We start from the raw sequence: 18,552 nt of genomic DNA, 5'->3' as shown, positions 1-18,552 counted from the left end.
TGGGCAAAGTGGAGACAGTAAAATGAGCTGGTGCTTAATTCCTTGCTTGTGGATGGGGAAGTATTGTGCACTGAGAACCTGAACAGCATAACTTAGTGATGAACTGGAGTCATGGCTGGTTTTTTCAGGGATAGACTCCAGGAAACTGAACCCAGCCTTGATTTTGGCTGATAGAAGAGTTTCAAAACTTAAGTAATGTGACTCAAAGGAAAGGCTCTTCTGGATGCACTTTTCTTCTAGAAAGTAATAATACATTTATCTAGCATGCTGTCTCTTGCAGTTAAAATGATTGGCAGTTTATGGGAAGTGCCATCTGAAAAATGCAAGTGATTTGCATTCTCACGGTATATAAAAGAAAGCTTCACTTCGTTGTTTCTGCACCAGAAATGGCAAGGCTCTGTAATGGAGTTAGGATGTATGCCACTGCAGGTTTTCATTTTGGCTTACTCTGAAAAGAGTGCATATCTTCAGAGGTACACATGTTGTAGTTTGAAAACTGCTACTGCTATAAGTGAGTCGAACCAAATTCTTAATTACATTGCTGTGAAAAAAGGGGTAGTACAGAAACACTTTGGATTCCTTAAAAAAAAAAAAAAAAAAAAAAAAGCTTGTGCAATGGTATTGATATTGGGCATTGGATGATACAAAGTTAAGGTCAGAGTTTGAGAAGAGTATACCCTGCCTTCTTAAAAATTCCTCCCCTCCATTTTTGGGGAGCTGAATGTACTAGCCTAGATTAAAACAGGCTGAGGGAGCAGCAGTGTAGCCAGCTTTTGAAAGTCAGGTCTTTCAGCTGCACGCCTAAACTAGTAAATACAATTCTACATTTTATTAGTGTGTAATATTTACTAAGACTTCTGTTCTGAAGTATTATAAATGCTTCTGCATATTGCTTAAAAAGATGGGAAAAAACAGTGTTGCATAAGAAATAGCTATGTTTTAATGTTGGATAGAAATTTAGCTTATTGGGACCTCTTGGAATGAATGCTGTTAAATGAACTTTGCTATGTGTAGCAGTGAAGAGAATTTTCTAGATTTTATTAAGGCTGAAGGATTTTTGTGCAAAAAGAAAGTACATATATATATGGCTATAGACATGTCTAGTAAAAATGGGCAATTTTATTAAACCATGAATTTAAGGGAGTGTTAGAATGATTGCCTGAGGCTTCAGTATGATTTTTCAGTGCTCTGGATGGTTAACACAGAGTAGCCTAACTGCTAGGACAGAGAAGCCCTGAATAATTTTCCTTGTCCCAGTTAAGTCAAGAACTATTAGAGCAGTGGAAATAAGGTTTCAACAAGAGGGGAAAAAAGGGTGAGGGAAGTGTCAGCTCCCACTCTTGCTGGTGAGAGGGAAGAGTACACAAATGTACCAGAAGTTAGAACGGAAGAAGAACGAGTAGCAGTTACCAGTGAAAATAGAAAATAGGCTCATGTTGCCAAAGCATGTAAGTGGATTAGGAATGATTTTCACTCTTCCTGGTGCTTTAAAAAAAACCAAAAGGCAAACTGTATGAGTGTTTGCAGTAAGACATGCAGGTCAAAGAAATATGTGATTTTCTTTGACCTGCCTGTTTGTCAAGAAAGGCTTCTTCTCTGTTATCAAGCCTGATGCTTGAGCCATTACGAGTCATTTTTCTCCAACCTAGTACCACCGAATTGCACTACACTGGCTACACAGGAGACCTGCCATGATCCGATGGCTTTGCTTCCCCTGATGCTGGGAGCAGGGAAGACACAGCAGCTAAGAAACTCTAGTAAACCTCTTTCACTGTCTAGCTGATACCTAAACGCTTGGAGGAGTGACATCAAGTACTTCTTAATGTACCTTTCTCACCTCCTTTTCCTAAGGTATTATAGTTTTCTCCTGCCATGTCTTGAGATACTTGATTATGATACTGCAATAGAAGTAAAATTTCTGAGCAGCATATTCAAGGACCAGGAGCTTAAAAGGTGGGCTAGTGTGAGAGGTATCTTCAACTTTCTCATTGCAACAACCGGTAGTGACTTACTGGGAGTTACTCAGTAAGCAGAATTTCTAGTCTCTTTTTGAATTGCTAGTGTAACAAGACAACTGGAAGGAATGAAAAGGTGTAATGTAGAAGGCCAGGTATTAGACAATAGTCCCACATGCGGCTGCATGTGTAAAGGCTGTTTGCTCAGTAGCCACGACCAGTGACCATTATGCTTCTTGGCTGTCAGCGTTCTAGTCCAAGTCAACAATCAATAGACTACCTGTTAGAAGAAATGATGGGGCTCTTCACTAAAGGAAAAGATATTCTGGTCAACTCTTCTTTGCAAGGAACTCAGCGTTGTGCTTGAGGATTAATGTTCAGGAATAATTTCTGATAGTGGTGTATCTTTATTCTTCCATCAGCAATCTGGCTGATACTTGAAGCTATGAATATGAAAAAATTACTAAATCCTGGCATGGCTTCATGGGTAATCAGTAGCAATACCTTCATGGCTAACTGTTGTCTCCTACCCGTGCAGACTGTTGGTGTGTCAGGATCCATGCTAAGAGGGGTGAGGAACCCAGCTGCCATCTTCAGAAACCACCATGCCTCATTCCATCATTGACAAATGGGTTTTAAATGTAATAGTCCTGAGCAACTCATTTGCTTGTTCCATCCTACCCTTAGCCCATTTTAGGGATTTTCTGTGTCATGTTCTTACCAGAACAAGAATATGCACCAGTATGTTTAGGCTTGCAGGAGGTATTACAGGGCCTAGGGAGCAGACTTCCACTGCCTGTGTTTCCTCATGCTGAACTGATGATCTGTCTGGAGCATGAGAAACTGCTCTCACACTTGGGTAAAGATACAGTCCCCTCTCTCACTCTCCCTGGTCTACATTTTTCAGCATCAAGGTTGGTTTCTGTGGTTCTCAGATTAAAATATGTATCCTCCCGTGTAGTTGAGATTCATTATCTGTACAACATACTTGCTCTTGAACTGTTCAGAGCAATGAGGCTATTTCTGTAATGCCTCCCAATGAAGCATGTGGGAAGGAAGAAGTTTGGTCAACCTCTTTCTTACACAGAAGAAGATACAAGGCAAACCCAAAGGGGAGGCAGAAGTGAGCCTTAAGTGTTCTTTTCTTCTCAGCAAGCTCTTCTAATGTGCTAAAGAAAATTGTCCTTCATGTCGTCTCAGATGATTATATTCACAAAAGCCAACCTGGAAAATTCATACCTGTATTAGGCACTAACCATCTACAGTCAAAGTCTTATTTTGTCTTTATCGTGATTGCCTTTGTTACCTTGGGCACTTGGCAGGAGAAAAAAGCCTCATCATTCTGATTACTTCATGTTTTCAAGATGTTTTTTGAGAGAAAATGTTTCCTGAGCTTCGTTCAATCTCTGAAGTAGAATTTGGTCTTTCTGGGAATCATGTGAGATCAAGTGATTGCCTGGAGCAAGAGAATATGTACTGAAGCTGCAATAGCAACGACCTTGATGTCAAAGGCCACCTGCTATTGCTCTCCGTCTCTTCAGCCTTAAAGTTTACCAGGTTATAAATTCAGCTTGTCATCTGCCTATATAATGGCTAGCAGTTCTTCAGCAGATGAACAGGACAGTTTCTCAAGGATTATTTCGTATTTATACCCCAGCTGGAAATCTCCTCCTGCGGAAACCTTGGTGTAGTCTTCACAAGGCGTACCGAGTTGTCGTTCGGCCTTCTTTCTGGATGCTCCTTTTACTATTTTCTTGGTCTTCCTGGGGACAGTCAACAAATCCATGTCAGCATGTAGCTTTGACCTTCAGGTGTGCAACCCAGCTTACATAGATATCTGGTAGGAATAGAAACAATGTCCCACAATAGAACTTCAATAGTTTTGTTTTGGTTTGTTTTTTTTTTTCCAAAAATTGCTTTATATTGATCAGCTTGTGTGAAGAATTTGTTATGAAAACTTAAACTCTTGAACGCTTTCTGGTTGAAGAAAATGGGGAAAAATGTCTGACAGTCTATATTGATGCGGCTGAACTTCACACACACACAGAGCATTGTTTAACCTGTATTTTCTGTTCATGGTGTGTATTTTATTAACTGTGCTCAATCAGAAATACATTCCTAGGAAGCTGGGATTGTATTTTTCGAGTAACTTTATCAGTTTTGTGAAAGTGATAGAAAAATCTTGACTAGGATCACTGTCCATGTGCAGGTCTGCAGGCCTGCGATTCACCTCTGATGTTTTGGTCACATACCCTTATGGGGTATTTCCTCACCCTTGAATCTGTGCCATAAAGGACAGAGCACCTTTTCAGTCATTTTGTTCTTAAGTAGCTTTAGTAGTTGAGTGTAGCTGTTTTAAAATATTTTTTTGCTTTCAGCCTATTTTCTTCAGCCTAAACACAAACACGGTGGCCCTTTCAAGGCTGCATAAGTTCAGGTATTGTGGTATATGCAAGGTGCAATCAATTTTTTGTTTGTTTTGTTTTGTCTGCTGTTTGGCACAAGAGAGACTCCCCCGGCCCCCAATTGCTGCCAAGAATTAAAGACAGTTACCAGTCCCCAGCGGGAATAAATGTTTTCAACCAGTATTTACAGCTGGTTCTGTCCTGGAAGAATGGAGCTACTGCTGCTATTGTCAGCTGGAGATGTAGGGAGGCTTCCTTTTGGCTCTTCAGTGAGAAATAAGATGTAAAATATAGCTCTGGTGGTGGCTGTTAGCTTTACTGGTTGCCCAAGAAACACTGCAGAAGGTTTTGCATAGCTATGGCTCAAACCACTTCATGTGTCTGTGCTTTCTTCTGAGACAGAGGGTCCTGATCTGGGGAGTAACCATGGTCACCTTGATCCTAGTAAGGAAAGATCCTCCCTGTATGTGACAAAATATGACTAAGGCTGAGTCTCCTGGACGTGTTTTGTGAGTCTGTCCATGGACTGCTTCCTTTGAGCATTCTCCCTTCTGCTGCCTCTGTATGAGGGCGAGGTCATCAACCAGTGTTTGGTAAGATACAGGACAACTGTTTTGCTTACTCAGTACCATCTGTCTTGTATTCAGAGTAAGTGAGAGTTTCTCATAAGAAAAAATAGCATGATTGTGTCACAGGAGATTGCAATTACAGTAGAATCATATCATAATGTGTCAATGTAAATATTTAATGTTTTCTGTCATTTGAGTAGCATTGCACACCAGCATTTTGGTTGTCATCTATATCTTTTTAGTATTGGATTTGGCCTCTTTCTCCAGAGGCCTGCAAGGGTCGCCATTTTGCAAGGAAAAATGCCGTGTGACATCAGCTTTTGGCAAGCTGAAAATTCAAAGCAGCCAGCAGTGAAAACTGAGGTCCTGCTTTACCAGTGGTGACACGTTCCTACCTAAGGTGCGTGTAGAAGACCCCAAGGTGCTGTCTTGGCTTTGCAAGTTTGTTGTCAGCAGCTAATTGCAGTGAAAAAGAGGCTTCTGATGTGGGTGTACTCGCAACATTTAATTGTGTCCTTGTAGGTTAATTGAGGCTGTGCTTTGGGTTTCTGTTTCTTCATTTTTTTTTCACTGCCTCAGGAGAGAAGAAAACTACTTGTTGGAACTGGTTCTGAAACTCATGGTCACTTTCTAAAATATACTCCCAGGCTTGAGGAGAGTGCAAAATATGAGAATACTAGCGTATGTGTTTTTAAATCTGTTCATACTTTTAAAAAAGAAAACCTATACTCATTGATGACCTACATTTGTTGTGTGGAGGCTTTCCAGAGGCTGGACAGATTTCAGTAGGCTCCGTAGCATTTGTCGTTTGCTATTTCCTAGCTTGCCAACGTGTTCAGCTATATGAGGCTCTCATACTGGGAGTGAGGAAAGCTAAGCAAAGAGCTTTCCTGCTCTTATTCCATGCTTGTCCATTCAGTACTTGGGGAAAGCTGGCTTGGGATAAGTGACATAATTCTAATAAAATGTGGTTATGCTGCTGAGGTGAAATCTGGATTTAACTGAACCTTTGATTTCAGTGAAGCCACATTTCTCTTTAGGATTGGAGACAGGGAAGAAGACTAGATATGCTGGTGGAGATGGCAGATGAGAGAGAGGTAGTTGTATGAATTTCAGCAAGTAGACATAGAAGCAGGAAAAAGAATTAAGTCTGAGATGAGAAAGATATAAATAGGGAAGGGAAATAGGCTCCTCTCTGAAGGTGGAGGGGAAAGAAGCAGATAATGGTGATCAGGTGACAGTCTGGGGGAGGTAAAGAGCAGGAAAGGGAAGAAAAATGGAAGTGGAGATCTCATAGGGGTCATGGAATGCATTCATTTCCTTTTTAGCCTCTTCTTGCATTTTAGGCAGGAAGAAACACTAATTAGCAACTTTTCTCCCTTCACAAATTTATTTAACCAGTCTGAGCTTACTGTTTAGAGTGGGATGGGAATAACTCAAGGAAATGATGGGGAAGGGGTGATCCTTACTGATGAGTTTTATTTGCAAGGGAAATGGCACAGAGAGAAAATCACCCTTCTTTTAGGGGAAGTGCTGCAAGAGGAACAGTTCCAGGTGGGTCCCTTTTCTGCTCCCAGAGGTCTGTGGATTGATTTTCTTCAGTATTTCCACATGCATCTTCATTCTCTGGTTCTACATTTTCACATTTTTCTTAGCAGGCAACATGCTGCCTTTAATCAAAGATCTGCAGCGCTTGCTCTTTTCTAAGGTGCGGTGCAATAGCTCTTCTTCGCAGGTGATGTTATCCCCAGCACTGTGTCGAACTGTCAAAGCTGTGAAATTGAGGTGGCTACTTCAGAGCTCTGTGTACGTTGCTAGTGCTGCTTGTGCTGCTGCATTGTGCAGTAGGGAAGGGACAGAGCTGAGTAGGTTACTGGCTTGTGCATGCTGCATCTGTAGTGCCAGGTATAAAAATCTCCCTGTTTTTTTTCTACTATTTTATTTTTATACTTATGTTTTCACTTTGTGTCATTTAGAAATCAAAGCAGGAGTGTGCAGTTCAACAGCAGAACAACTATGCTTACTACGAATCTGCTGCTTTGCTCAAGTTAAACATTTATGGGGGCAGAGACTCCTCACTGCTCCATCCCAGTCTGTAGGAGGTCTTTCAGCTTCCTACATTGTGATGACTTTTTTCTTTGCACTTTGACATAGCTCCTGCAAGAAATACAGCAAAATTGTCCTCCACTGGCCCCTCTCCCTTCCAGCCTATCTTTCATTTGTGTGTCCGGTTTGTTTTTTCCTTAACCATAGCTTATGGGGAGCAGCTGTTGGTATAAGTAATGCTTAATATTCCCTGTGAGTTGGAAGATTTCATCCCAGTCTGATAGGCAGAGATCTGGCCTCACTTATTTGTACCTTTTTCTGTTTTCAGTGGTCTATACCAAGGTGGTGTAATTGAGTAGGAGCTCCTTATTCCTCAAACCAGGTAACATAATGCTGCAGCATGTTACCTGCTGACACTGTAAGCTGTATTGACTGGCTTGGTTTCTGCGGAGAGCAGTCAGGTACCTTCAAAGGCCTGGATCTTATCTGCAGGCTCTTCTGTGGCCTGAAGCCTGGAGTGAAACCTGGGCAGTGGTTCTGTTTCTTGGGCACGCTGGGAGCGAAGATAACTTTTGCAGAAGAGAGAGTTGTTTCTGAGCCTAGTCAGAGACTTTTACAGGCCCTAAGGGATGTTGCAAATGCTCAGTCTTCCCTGCAAGAGCATGGTCTACTTCTTTGGTTTAACTTTTTTAGCTTATAACAGTGCTGCATGGATGCTAGAAGCCCACGCTCCTAAAATAGTTCAAGTAGAACAAGCACTTCACTGATGACTCCTTTTCAGGAGAGGAGAGAAGGTAACAATGAACAGATGGCAGGTATTAGTCATATCACCTAATATATCTGAAGACCTCAGACGCTATCGGCACAAAGGTGGTGGAGGAACCTTGAGGGAATGAGTCCTCCTAACAAACCAGACTGGGTATTAGAGTTGCACACGATACAGATGGAGGGGACCTGAGAAGATGAGGGGACTTGCAGCCAAATGAACTAAACCAAGAAGAGCATGCTCGCAGAGGCTCAGAAAGTCCTGGCCAGATCCCGAGACTACTTTTACCTGCCCAGTTTGCAAAGCCATTCCCTTGCATGTTTGACATGTCCCTCCGAGCATTGTTCCTTGGAGCTCCCATGCTTATAATGCAGTCGCCTCTGCAGAAGGCCTAGTAAAAAGGTCCAATACCTCAGAAATAAGTGAATTCTTCCAATTTCAATATCAGCTTAAACGGTGTTATTCTAGCTTTTACTGTAATAATTCCGTACAGAAGCTGCTTGATCTTTTCACGTAGTATCTAAATTGCCAGTGTGCACCTTGCAGTCTAATTTGGCTGGCTCAGCATCCCCTCTCTTCTTTAGGTCGCTGGTATCTCCACATTGGCCCTGGCCCAGTTGGCAGTAAGCTCATAGGAGAGCCTCTGAGATGCTACTGCCTGCTGATTTGCTGGGAACACATCGTGTAAATGAAATATAAAATATGTACAGTCGTTTGTACATAAGTGGCTTCCAGCAAACTTGACACCACAGAGCAAGTAGGCCACTGAAGTACCTGCGGAGGCATCGTGGGAGAAGTGTGTCATTACCAGTTGCTTGCTCTGATTGCATTGTTTGTATAATCATTTGCTTTAAAACCAGTCTGTCCAAAAGGCAGCATGGCTGTAGGCACACTAGAGGGTAGGAGACAAGGTGCAAATGTGGGCTCTTTTGACTTCCCTGTGCAGAGATGGGTTCATCAGGAATCACAGCATTGGTCTGATCTCCCTACTGAATGGCTGTATCTTGATCCCCCCCATTTGTTTTGGTTTTTTTTGTTTTAAAATCTTCAGCAACAGAGGCTGAATGTGTGGTCTCCTCCTTTTTTCTCCTCTTTTGTTTCATCTTTTTGGCATTCATTTATGAAGAGAGCTGCTCTGCTGGAGATACTCCCATGATTTTTCGCACTTGTGCTCAGACCTCTGCAGAAGCCAAGCACCCTGTGGGCCTCTGAATTAGAAGTACAGTTTTGGTGGCACCTTGCATCTTTGGGCTTCAGCTATTGCCAAACACCTAATGAATGTATGAAGTGAGTAAAGCACTTCTGCTATGAACTCTGCTGATACATAAGGGGTTAAACTAAGCTCTGTTTATTAATGTTGATACTTTAAATTGTGCCAGAACGCTTTGAAAATATGACAGTGGACAGGGCAGCAGGCAGTAAACACTGTTAAATGACAATACTGTTCAATATTTGCTGTTAATTGTGAGAGGCAGCAGCTGCTGGTATGCAGCTTCAGCCAGGATGAATTAGTAATGAGTCTGTAACTCTGGGTTTTTTTCTGGTTTAAAGTTGCATCAGCCCTTTACGGTTCAGTAGCATGCTTGGGATAGAAATAAAAAATCATAGCAGGCCCTAAATTGAAGATTTTATTTTGTTTTTGTTTTCCAGTGAGTTGTTATGGAGCTGTGGTGTCAGTGATAAATTTGGCAACAGTAATAAAATTGCCTTGTATTTAAGGACCAAACTTAAAGATTTTGGGTTAGCTTTTCCATCCTGTGTGGCAGACAGTGGGAATGTAGCAGGCAAAGCAAGCTCCTCCTTTGAAAGAAAGCACTTTTGTTGCTTTCTCACTGGCTTCCAAAGACATTTTCAGTTATGGTTTCTCTGAAGAGGAGTTTTTGGTTTAACTTTCTTTGCTGGCCTGCACTGCAGGTCGTGGTGTATGAGAGTTCTGGCCCTTGCTGGAGGGACTCGCGGCAGCAGGAGAGGGAACACTAATTCAACGTTTTCCTTGTGCTTTCTTTGCACTTTTGCCATGCAAATGTGTTGACTTTAACCTTTGAAAACTTGCTGATAAGCTGTTATCAGCCAACAGTTAAAATAACAAACCCTCCCACCTTGCTGAGTTGGGATAGGAACTTCCCAAGGCTTCAAGGCCTGGGTATGGTACAGGAACAGCATTAATTCAGGCAGAGCAACCAGGCTGGGGACAAAGTTTGCTCTGTGAAGAAACCAGCCACAGCTGCTATTTTCATGCTGTTTATGCAGCCTTCCCTGTAAGTATTTATTTTGCACAAAACATTTTATTTTGAACTATAGATATGATCATGAGAGTGCAAAACCGTGTTATAGTGGTTAGCAGCATCTTTAACAGATCTTAAGCTGGGCACAGGAAATGAAATTCTAGCTCCGTTGAAAACAATGCTAACAGTCCTATTGATTTCAGTACAGCTCGGCTTTCACCCCAAGTAGAAGAATTTCAAAGCAAATAATGTTTTGTTTGTTCAGTTCTTTAAACAAAATCCATCTGCAAGGGTTAGCGTTTGAATCCAGATACTCAGAATTCTGCTGGTATTTTGTTAGGATGAGAAATACTAGATTGAAAGAATTCCTTGCGTCCACGATGATTATTTTAAAGAGGAAAAAAATCCAGTCAGCAGGTATGTTTTGTAACCCTGTTTCCAGTTTGTATGGTTTCTTTATTACATACATTTGGTTTTTGTATTTGTTCTATTCACATTAACAGTTTTTACCAAGTGGGTAAGTGCCTTTTATGCATTCTTAAGCTCTTAACTCTGTGGTACTCCATGCTGTCTTCTGTATTGGCTTATAGATGCGTAAAATTTTTCACATTGAATCTGGAAAGCAAGTGTTAAAAGCCAATAGAATACTATAAAAGGTGGTGGTAAATGGAGGTGCAAGGAGAGCTAAACTCATCTGGTGGTAAAAGTCCTTCAGGCCCAGAAGTCCCTTCTCGTCTAGGGTATTGACAATTCCTACCTTTGCTAGCAGTTATCAAATGATGTTTTAAAATCTGTCCTTACAAGGCTGTATTTTTTCATGTGAAATTCAATAATTTATTCCAATGTGTCTCATGTTTTTTACAAACATCTCTCCAATTTTCTGTGCTATTTTCTATGTATGTGAATTGTGTTTAAAACTATAATGTAATCAAATACAGTCTTTCCTTTTTTGTGTGTTTTTGATTCTCTCGAGTCTGTATTAGTGTTTCATCTGTGGTATCTACTTACAGTGTTTGTTTCTTTTAAGCAAGAAAATAAACCTTGGTGTGTTTGCATGCCCCATTCCTGTCTTAAAACAGTGCTAAAAATCTTAATTACTGGCTTTCTGGGCTGCTTTTTCATTGTTTTGATAGAACCATGTAATTTTCTTGTAAACAAAGGCAAATACTTATACTTTTTAATATATTAAATGGTATAATCTCTGAAGTTTGTCTAATAAACCTGTTAAAATGTATGTATATTTACTCTGGTTTCTGTCTTAAAGTATCCCTCCTTACCTCTGTTGGAGGGAGTTATTAACTGCTTAATAAATACTGTTCTCAGCAGTGTGCTAATTAGGAATTAAACTGTATAGCGATGTGGCATGTTCCCTCTTTCTAGAAGGTTTTTTGCTAGGTGTTTGAGATGATCTGTAACAGGATGTATACATGTTCGTCTGCTTTGGAATGGTCAAGTGTCTACACTTCTAAGGAATTTGGATGCCACGTCTCACTCTTGCTTGTGTTGTGTCCCCATCTCGCTCTCAGGATGTGTCCGTGTGGCCGCTGTAGTGGTGCCAGTGAGTTGCTGACTGGGTGCTTTTGTAAAACTACTTGGGCATCAGCTCCTACTAGAATAATGCTGGTATTGATGACTAGTTGTTTCAACTTGAGGTAGTGTACAGCAGAGCTCCGCTGACTTACCTGACTTGGGGATTTTATTTTTCTCTGCAAACTGTTGAGTAAGATGGGAGAAGTCCTCCATGAGAAGCACTGCCACTTGCTTAAATAACGCAGTGTGAAAGCACAGCAAGACGCTTCGGTGTGCTGGTAGAATTACCTTCTGCTGCTGATGTTGGAGGGGTGTAAATGGATGAACAGATTTACTACAGTTCTGTGTCTGTCATTGTCAATATCGATGTATTGCCTCCAGGAAGATGATTGACCTGGAAATTATTCTGTAAATAAATGGTTAATACAGGGCTGGTACAGGGCAACAGTGGTTGCAAATTAGTACTTTCTTGTGCAAGAACATTGCTGTATCACCATTCTCCTCTCTATTGCCCAAAAGTAGCCTAACCTTGACTTCACAAGCTTTCTCTGTTGGGAATGTGGAATTACCTTTCCTGGTTTTGTGGCAGATTAGAGAAGATAAGGAGAGAGCTAATACAGCGCTAAAATGAAATGACAGTGGCGACAAGACTTAGTGGTGTTGGTGAAAGACCAGCGTACGTGTGCTGAGTTGAGCCATCAGTGCTGGGAATTTGTTTTGCAGGACTTGTTTTTGCTACTCTTTGGTCAGTAGTTTTTAAGGCACATTCAATAGAAATTATTCAGCTTCTGTAATTGTGAACTGTTTTTCTCAAATACAAGATTTTCACGTTTGTTTGCTGTAACACAGTGTAACTGTTATTCTCTTAAGTTGTATGTATAATTGTAATGACCAATTCACAACTGTCCTTTTGAGATTTTTTTTTTCTGATGTTACCATCGAAAGTGGCTGTTGCAGAATATGTGACTGCCAGTAATTAAATGTGCGAGAGTAAGAGAATAGCAGAAAAAGTTGTGAAGAATGTGGGGTGACTTGCTCTGTGGGAGAGACCCCTAGAAAATGAACAGCTCCTGCTGATAGTCATCACTGTCTCCTATACAAGAGTGCTGGTGGCACTTTCTTTCTTGTTAAGGATTGTTGTTATTGTTCATTATTGTGTTTCCTACGTAATTTTTTAAATAATCCTGAAAGTTAATCTTGGGTTAATCGAAGTATGCAGTTTTGACATGGGAGGGGAATAAGTGACGCTTACTCCTACTTCTGCAAAAAATTAGGAATATGCTGAACTTCCCAAACTTTGGTAGTGGTCTTGAGACCCGCTGAATCGCATGTGGTGCATAACATGAGGCAGATGGTGCCTATGTTTTTGCAAGGCCACTTAGCTTTTGTGGTCTAAAGTCTCTTAATTCTGGCAAGACAGTTGTGCTGGTATTACTGAATCCCTTCTTCAATGTTGCAGTAGCCTTGTTGTGTCTGTGACAATTAAGAATATAAGGAAAACAATGTTTACAGGTAGAGGTAATGTCTTTTTAAGACCAGTTAGTTTAGTGTTTGCATTAAAGGCTAGTTTTAGCCAGTTCTGTAATTTCAAGGTGTTGATTAATTTTATGAAGAACTGGGCTAAGTCTTGCAGCCTTTTAGATTTTTCTGGGGTGGGGAGAAGATGCAGTAGGCTCAGAATCGGAAGTCTCAGTATTTGTTGTCTCTGCTTGCATGTTTCTGATAGCAAGAGGAATAATGGTAAGTTGTAGATATGTAGGAGGACTGTAATAACTTATGCTTTTCCTAAAATTTGCTTAAAATTAGGAAAACAACTTCATTTTTTACACTTAATTTTATACCTAAACTCCATTCATAGATTATCTTGAAGTATGTTATTTTAAAGTCTAATCCGATCCCCAATGATGTAATTTTGTAATATGGAAAGCTGTGAGCTCTTCTACTGGAGCTGCTTGCTTAATTTAGACTAAAATTGTAACATAAAAAGATTATAGAGTGTATGCCTGTGCTAAGAAAGGGTGTACTAAATGTATTGAGGTCTTTGTCTACTCCCAGCTTCTTTTTGAAAGTGCATGCTTAGTTTTGGATGTTTTCTGCTGCATTTAAATGTGCCACGTAACATCAGGATGTGCTAATGGGATGTTTCGGATTGATCTCGGGAGTGTTTATTTAAATAGGTTTTTGTTCAATAGGATTCTGAATTCTCTTGTTCTTCTTTCTAGAGAGAAGCATTCAGTGCTGGACTGTCCTAAACATTACTCATGGTGCAACTTCAGAGAACAGCTTGATTTATCTGACTTGAAGAGGAGGCACATGTGCAGTAAGCCAAGAGGACATGGGCTTTCGGTGTATCTGGAAAAATGATCAGGTATCAGCAGCTGTTGACGTTTAAACCGTAGTAACTAGTCAGAAACTTGTGAAGATGTGAAACAATAACGCACTCACTCCTGCAATTGTCCTTAGATTTTAGGTATGCTTTCCTTTAAATGGTAGGAATGAGGTAAGTTTACCTTCTTGTTTTATATTGTGTCCATAGCCATTTCACTGCTGAACTTGCTCACTTGTAGTAGCTCAGTTGCAGACACCTAGTGGGATCCAGTTCAGATGTGAGTGAACAGGGACAAGTGCCAAAGGGGTGTTTGCATAGGCGGAGTTGAAATTAATCTTACAGTGTTTAGATTTTTCAAATATAACTTGAACTCTGAAACCGTTTGGATCTATTAATTCAGGTTGTGAGGGGATAACTTTGATATATTAGCTTTGATACATTAGTTTTCTATTGTTATAAGTACTTTTTCATTGTACTTAGTCTGGTGATAGGCTGAAGAATGTGGATGTCCTCACAGGAATCCAGGCTATTGTAGCTGGAGTAGAGACACCAGCAAAGTTCCAGAAAATGCAGAGAGTCGGGCTTCATTTTATCAGGTAGTGCAGAGTTTGTGCATCTCTGGTGTCCTGCCTCTGATACTTCCATTTGGCAAGTATCAGCCATGATCAGGGACTTGCTTTAGCAGGCTCACAGCCCATTTTGTTACAGCGAAGGGGGATTCATTAAAAAGTAGCTTGGCACTTCTGTGGTAGGCAGCATTTGTTTGTTTTGTACTTCTGTTCACAGTTGTGCTGCCTGTCTTTGAGAAGATAGAGCCTGCATCACGGAGGAGGTGACTGCTGTCTGGGAACAGCCGGGTTCAGCTCAGAGAGAGAAGCTTTGGGAGACTGAGCAGGGCAGGGGAGGAGGAAGGAGTGAGAGATGCAGTAGGCAGCCAGGAGTCTGCAGCTCGTGCAGGGAGACTAAGGTAACACTGAGAAGCAGACAGTCCTCAGAGGTGATGAGAAACTTCCCTAGGGACCAGACAGCACTGGGCAGAGTTTGCTGCAATGTGAACATTGAGGGCTAAATGGAAGCCCGGAAACAAGGCACAGCAGGCAGGGAGGGTTGTATATAAACCCTTCCTATTTCTAGTCTGACTGACCTGGTCTCTCTGAGTGTCCCTTGCTGAAAGCATTCTAGTTCATATTCTAAGAAAACTTGGCTTTTTTCTTCAGGGAGCTCCCCGCGAGGCAAAGGTGTCTGTGGATTTGGCAAAGAGCTCTGACTGAAAAGGAGTCCAGTCTTGGACAGGTTGATCCTGTTGACTAATTACAATTTCATTTTCTGAGGAGTCGCCAGCCATGTAAGAACACCTTTGGACATGATAGAGAAACCACTTAGGACACAGGGTTAGGAGCTTTAAGATGGCTTTTGGTCTTCAAGTGTACTGTTCTTCCCCTCTGTCCTCAAAGTGAGTCTTTATGGTCTGCTGTCACTTTTGAAATGTGATGTAAATGGCAGGAGGTTTCTTTCTTTGTCTTGTATTCTCTAATCTTCTAATGCATCTGTGTGAGCTTGCGATATTTTTTTGTAATGTACACTGCCTTCGATCTTAGCATGATACTCAATGTGTTTTGGATATTGCTGTTCCTAAGAATATATCATCTGTTGAGTCTGTGTCATATATGCAGTTTTTTAGTATAATTACACCTATTTTATGTATTAAAAATTAAATGGTAAAACTTTTGTTACCACACGTGCATATATCTATGTGAAGAACTGAAAAGGAGCAAATTGTATAAAAATTCTGTAATCTTTTGGGAACTAAGTTTAGAGGAGTATTTTTTAAAAATTGTTTGTTTTCTTTATAGATGCTAGCTGAAAAATCACTTATTCTTGTCTCTAACTGTAAAATTATCTAAAGTTTTCTTCAGTTAGTGAACGGGTATATGCATAATGCAAGAAAACATTTAGTTGCTTCGCTCAAGGAGACTGCAAATGGTTTTGTTCTATACATTTTCTTTACGTTTGTATGATCTTTGTCGTAAGGAGATACTTCATGCACAGAAAGCCACAGATACATAAGTTTTAGGAGGTGCCTGAGCCACCTCTGAGTGGGATTGCAGGAAGATGTGAGATGGAGCTACGTTTTTGGATTCATTTCTTAATATAAAAGCTGTCAATTTTTACCTGTTCTACGAGGTGCGATGGGTGCTGCAGAGGCAGAGCATCCATATATTTAGACTCTAGCTGTCTCTCGTTAAGAGTTATAATTAAGGTGAAGTATTTTACTGGAGAATTAAATTCTCCCTTGATTTGAACATGGTTTCATCTCAATGAAAGCAATTAGTTGCATGAACTACCCTGTCCTTGCTTCATCAACGACGATTCATCAGTTGCTTCATCAACATTGCTGCTTCTTATTTATCTTATTTTTCTCAGTTAATAGACAAGGCACTCTACATTGGAGGGCTGTATGCATAGTAGTAGTGTAATAGAGGTGGCTTAAGGATAGAAAGTACGGCTCGTAAGGGGGACTGTGACATTTATAGATGGCATGTAATGGGAGAGCAAGTGAACCAGGCAAACTTCTAGTCATGTAGTCTGTCATGTTTTTTTCCTCCAGGATATTATATCTTTTGTGAGAAGTATACAAGCACCTTCTGTAAACCTTTCCTTACTAATAAGGGGGAAATTGGAATTTGAGCAAGCTCACATCTCTCTGCTTGAAGAGAAGTGCAGCCACCTTTTTTACTCTGCTTATGGAGCACTATAGGTTATAAAACACTCTTGTGAAAGAGTTGTCCTGGAAGGTCCCAGGGTTAATGCTTCAGCTGACATGTTTTTGAACATGGCTCTCACTCTTTCTCTCTTAGCCATGACTTGAATTTACGAATGTGGTGCTTTTTTTCCTTGGATGGGCAAATCCTGTGCAATATAAAGCTGATGGTTTGATTGAGTTGGAGTATTAGGACACTGGCTAACTTTTATGTGCCCTTTTGGTGAAGGCTGTTTAATTTTTGGTTGTTCCTTAAGGTCAGCTCTATGACTTCATTCAGAAAGCAAGTATTTGGTATGCCATACAGCATCTCCTGAGAGTGTCTTGCTTTGGGGTGCCTTCTGCATCATGCTGCATTGTCCAACACTGTGCTTGAAAACAAGGATCAAAATCATCACTGCTGACAAGTTTAACATTCTCAATCTGAATATTCTGGACCAAAAATCTGTTAATCATGATTGTAACTAAAGTGTTGTCATAACTCTTCATGAAGTGAGTAATTCTGTGATGTGATACCTCAGACAGATCAAGAGGACTCTTCTAGGGTCTGCATTTAGCAGCAGGTGAACAGAAGTCATCTCTTGGGAAAGAGGAAAAAAAAAGCGGTAAGCTGTGAAGCAAAAGCTACTGATAGCTTCATGACTGATGCTAGCCTGGGAGGAAGATGCTGAGCAGGTTTTATTTGTCTTGAGAATATTTACACAGGGCTGATCCACTGTTCTTGAAGGAACTTTATCACAGTACTACAGAGAAAACTGTTAGTACTAAATATAGTGCCTTATTCTGGCGGTCTCTGACTTATAAATGCTTGAATTCTACTGTCTTAATGGGCTTTCAACAGTTTTTGTAGGATTTTTTGGTAGAAATCTGAATAATATTCCTCAGAGAGGTTGTATAACAGTAGCAAGGATGGAAAGACTTAATTTGGCAAGACCTCATACTGCAAAAGATCAGGTTAATTTTTTAGCTTCTGGTCTTGCTGCAAAGCTTTCAGTACGTCGATATCCTCATAGAAGAGGCCTGAAAGGTTCCAAAAGATCATCTTGACCCTTTGCATCAAAGCATCATCACTATTGCTGAACAATTCTTGTGAGACGATTTTTTTTTTCTTTGCCTCCTGTATTAGGAGGCAACATGACTTCCTTAGGCTGGTGCTTCACTATGTTTACCATTTAGAAAAGTTCTTCTAATGGCCTAAGTAAATTTTTCTTGTTGCAGTTTGAGTCCATTACTTTTTCTACTCACCATAGATGTGGAGGATAGGTTCCCTCTTTCTTTGCAGAAACTGTTTCTATATTTAATAGAAATATATCATAACTCAATCTTAGCTTCTCTTTTTACTCTGTTCAGATTGAGCAACCTCAGTGAGTTAGCTCACTCATCCCTTGTAGCTCACCTTATTAACTGTCTTTTCTTTTAGTTCTGGCATAGTTTCTCTCTTTCTTGACAAGCCTGACCCAAAAATGGACTTTTCCAAAGGCTTTATCAATACTGAGTAGATAGGGAATTTCCACTCCTGTCAATGGATAGAAGTTGCCTTGTTTGTGACAGCTTGATATTTATAATTTGTGCTCAGTCTGTGATCCTCTCTATCCCGCATCCTTATCTACAGAACAGCTGCTCAGCAGTTGTTTCTATATTTGTGCAGGTGATTTTTTTTTTTTCCTGTGAACAAAACTTGACCTTGGGGAATTGCACCACATTTTTTAATCACTTCTTCAGTTTCATTAATTCCTCCCTGCAATAACTTCCCATTTATGCATGCCTTTTTGTGGGAATATGCCTTTTTGTGGGAATAACATATATTATAGGACTTTCTTTCCACATGGCACTAATCCTGAGGCTTTGTTGTCAGGTGTCTCATTGCTTTTGCAGGCTCCTAACCTGGAAGAGGAAAGGTGACTGTAGCTCAGCTGGCTTTAGAAGTGTCCCTTATAACTGCTAATTATACATACTTATTTTTACT

General features: G+C 40.5%; 1 protein-coding gene across 2 annotated transcripts in view; it reads left to right on the top strand.

The window, feature by feature from the left end:
* The window catches only part of MAP3K13 (mitogen-activated protein kinase kinase kinase 13), an 82,217-nt gene that overhangs the window by 16,308 nt on the left and 47,357 nt on the right, over window positions 1–18,552 (top strand). For both annotated transcript variants that reach the window (XM_050902497.1, XM_050902498.1), the window contains exon 3: window positions 13,719–13,864. The gene's annotated coding sequence lies outside the window, so the exon portion shown is untranslated. The remainder of the gene's footprint in view (window positions 1–13,718; window positions 13,865–18,552) is intronic.

Source organism: Gymnogyps californianus, chromosome 10 (genome assembly GCF_018139145.2).
Source record: "Gymnogyps californianus isolate 813 chromosome 10, ASM1813914v2, whole genome shotgun sequence".
NCBI lineage: Eukaryota > Metazoa > Chordata > Aves > Accipitriformes > Cathartidae > Gymnogyps > Gymnogyps californianus.
The sequence above is the reverse complement of the archived record's forward strand: the minus strand, read 5'-3'. Positions and strand labels throughout refer to the sequence as shown.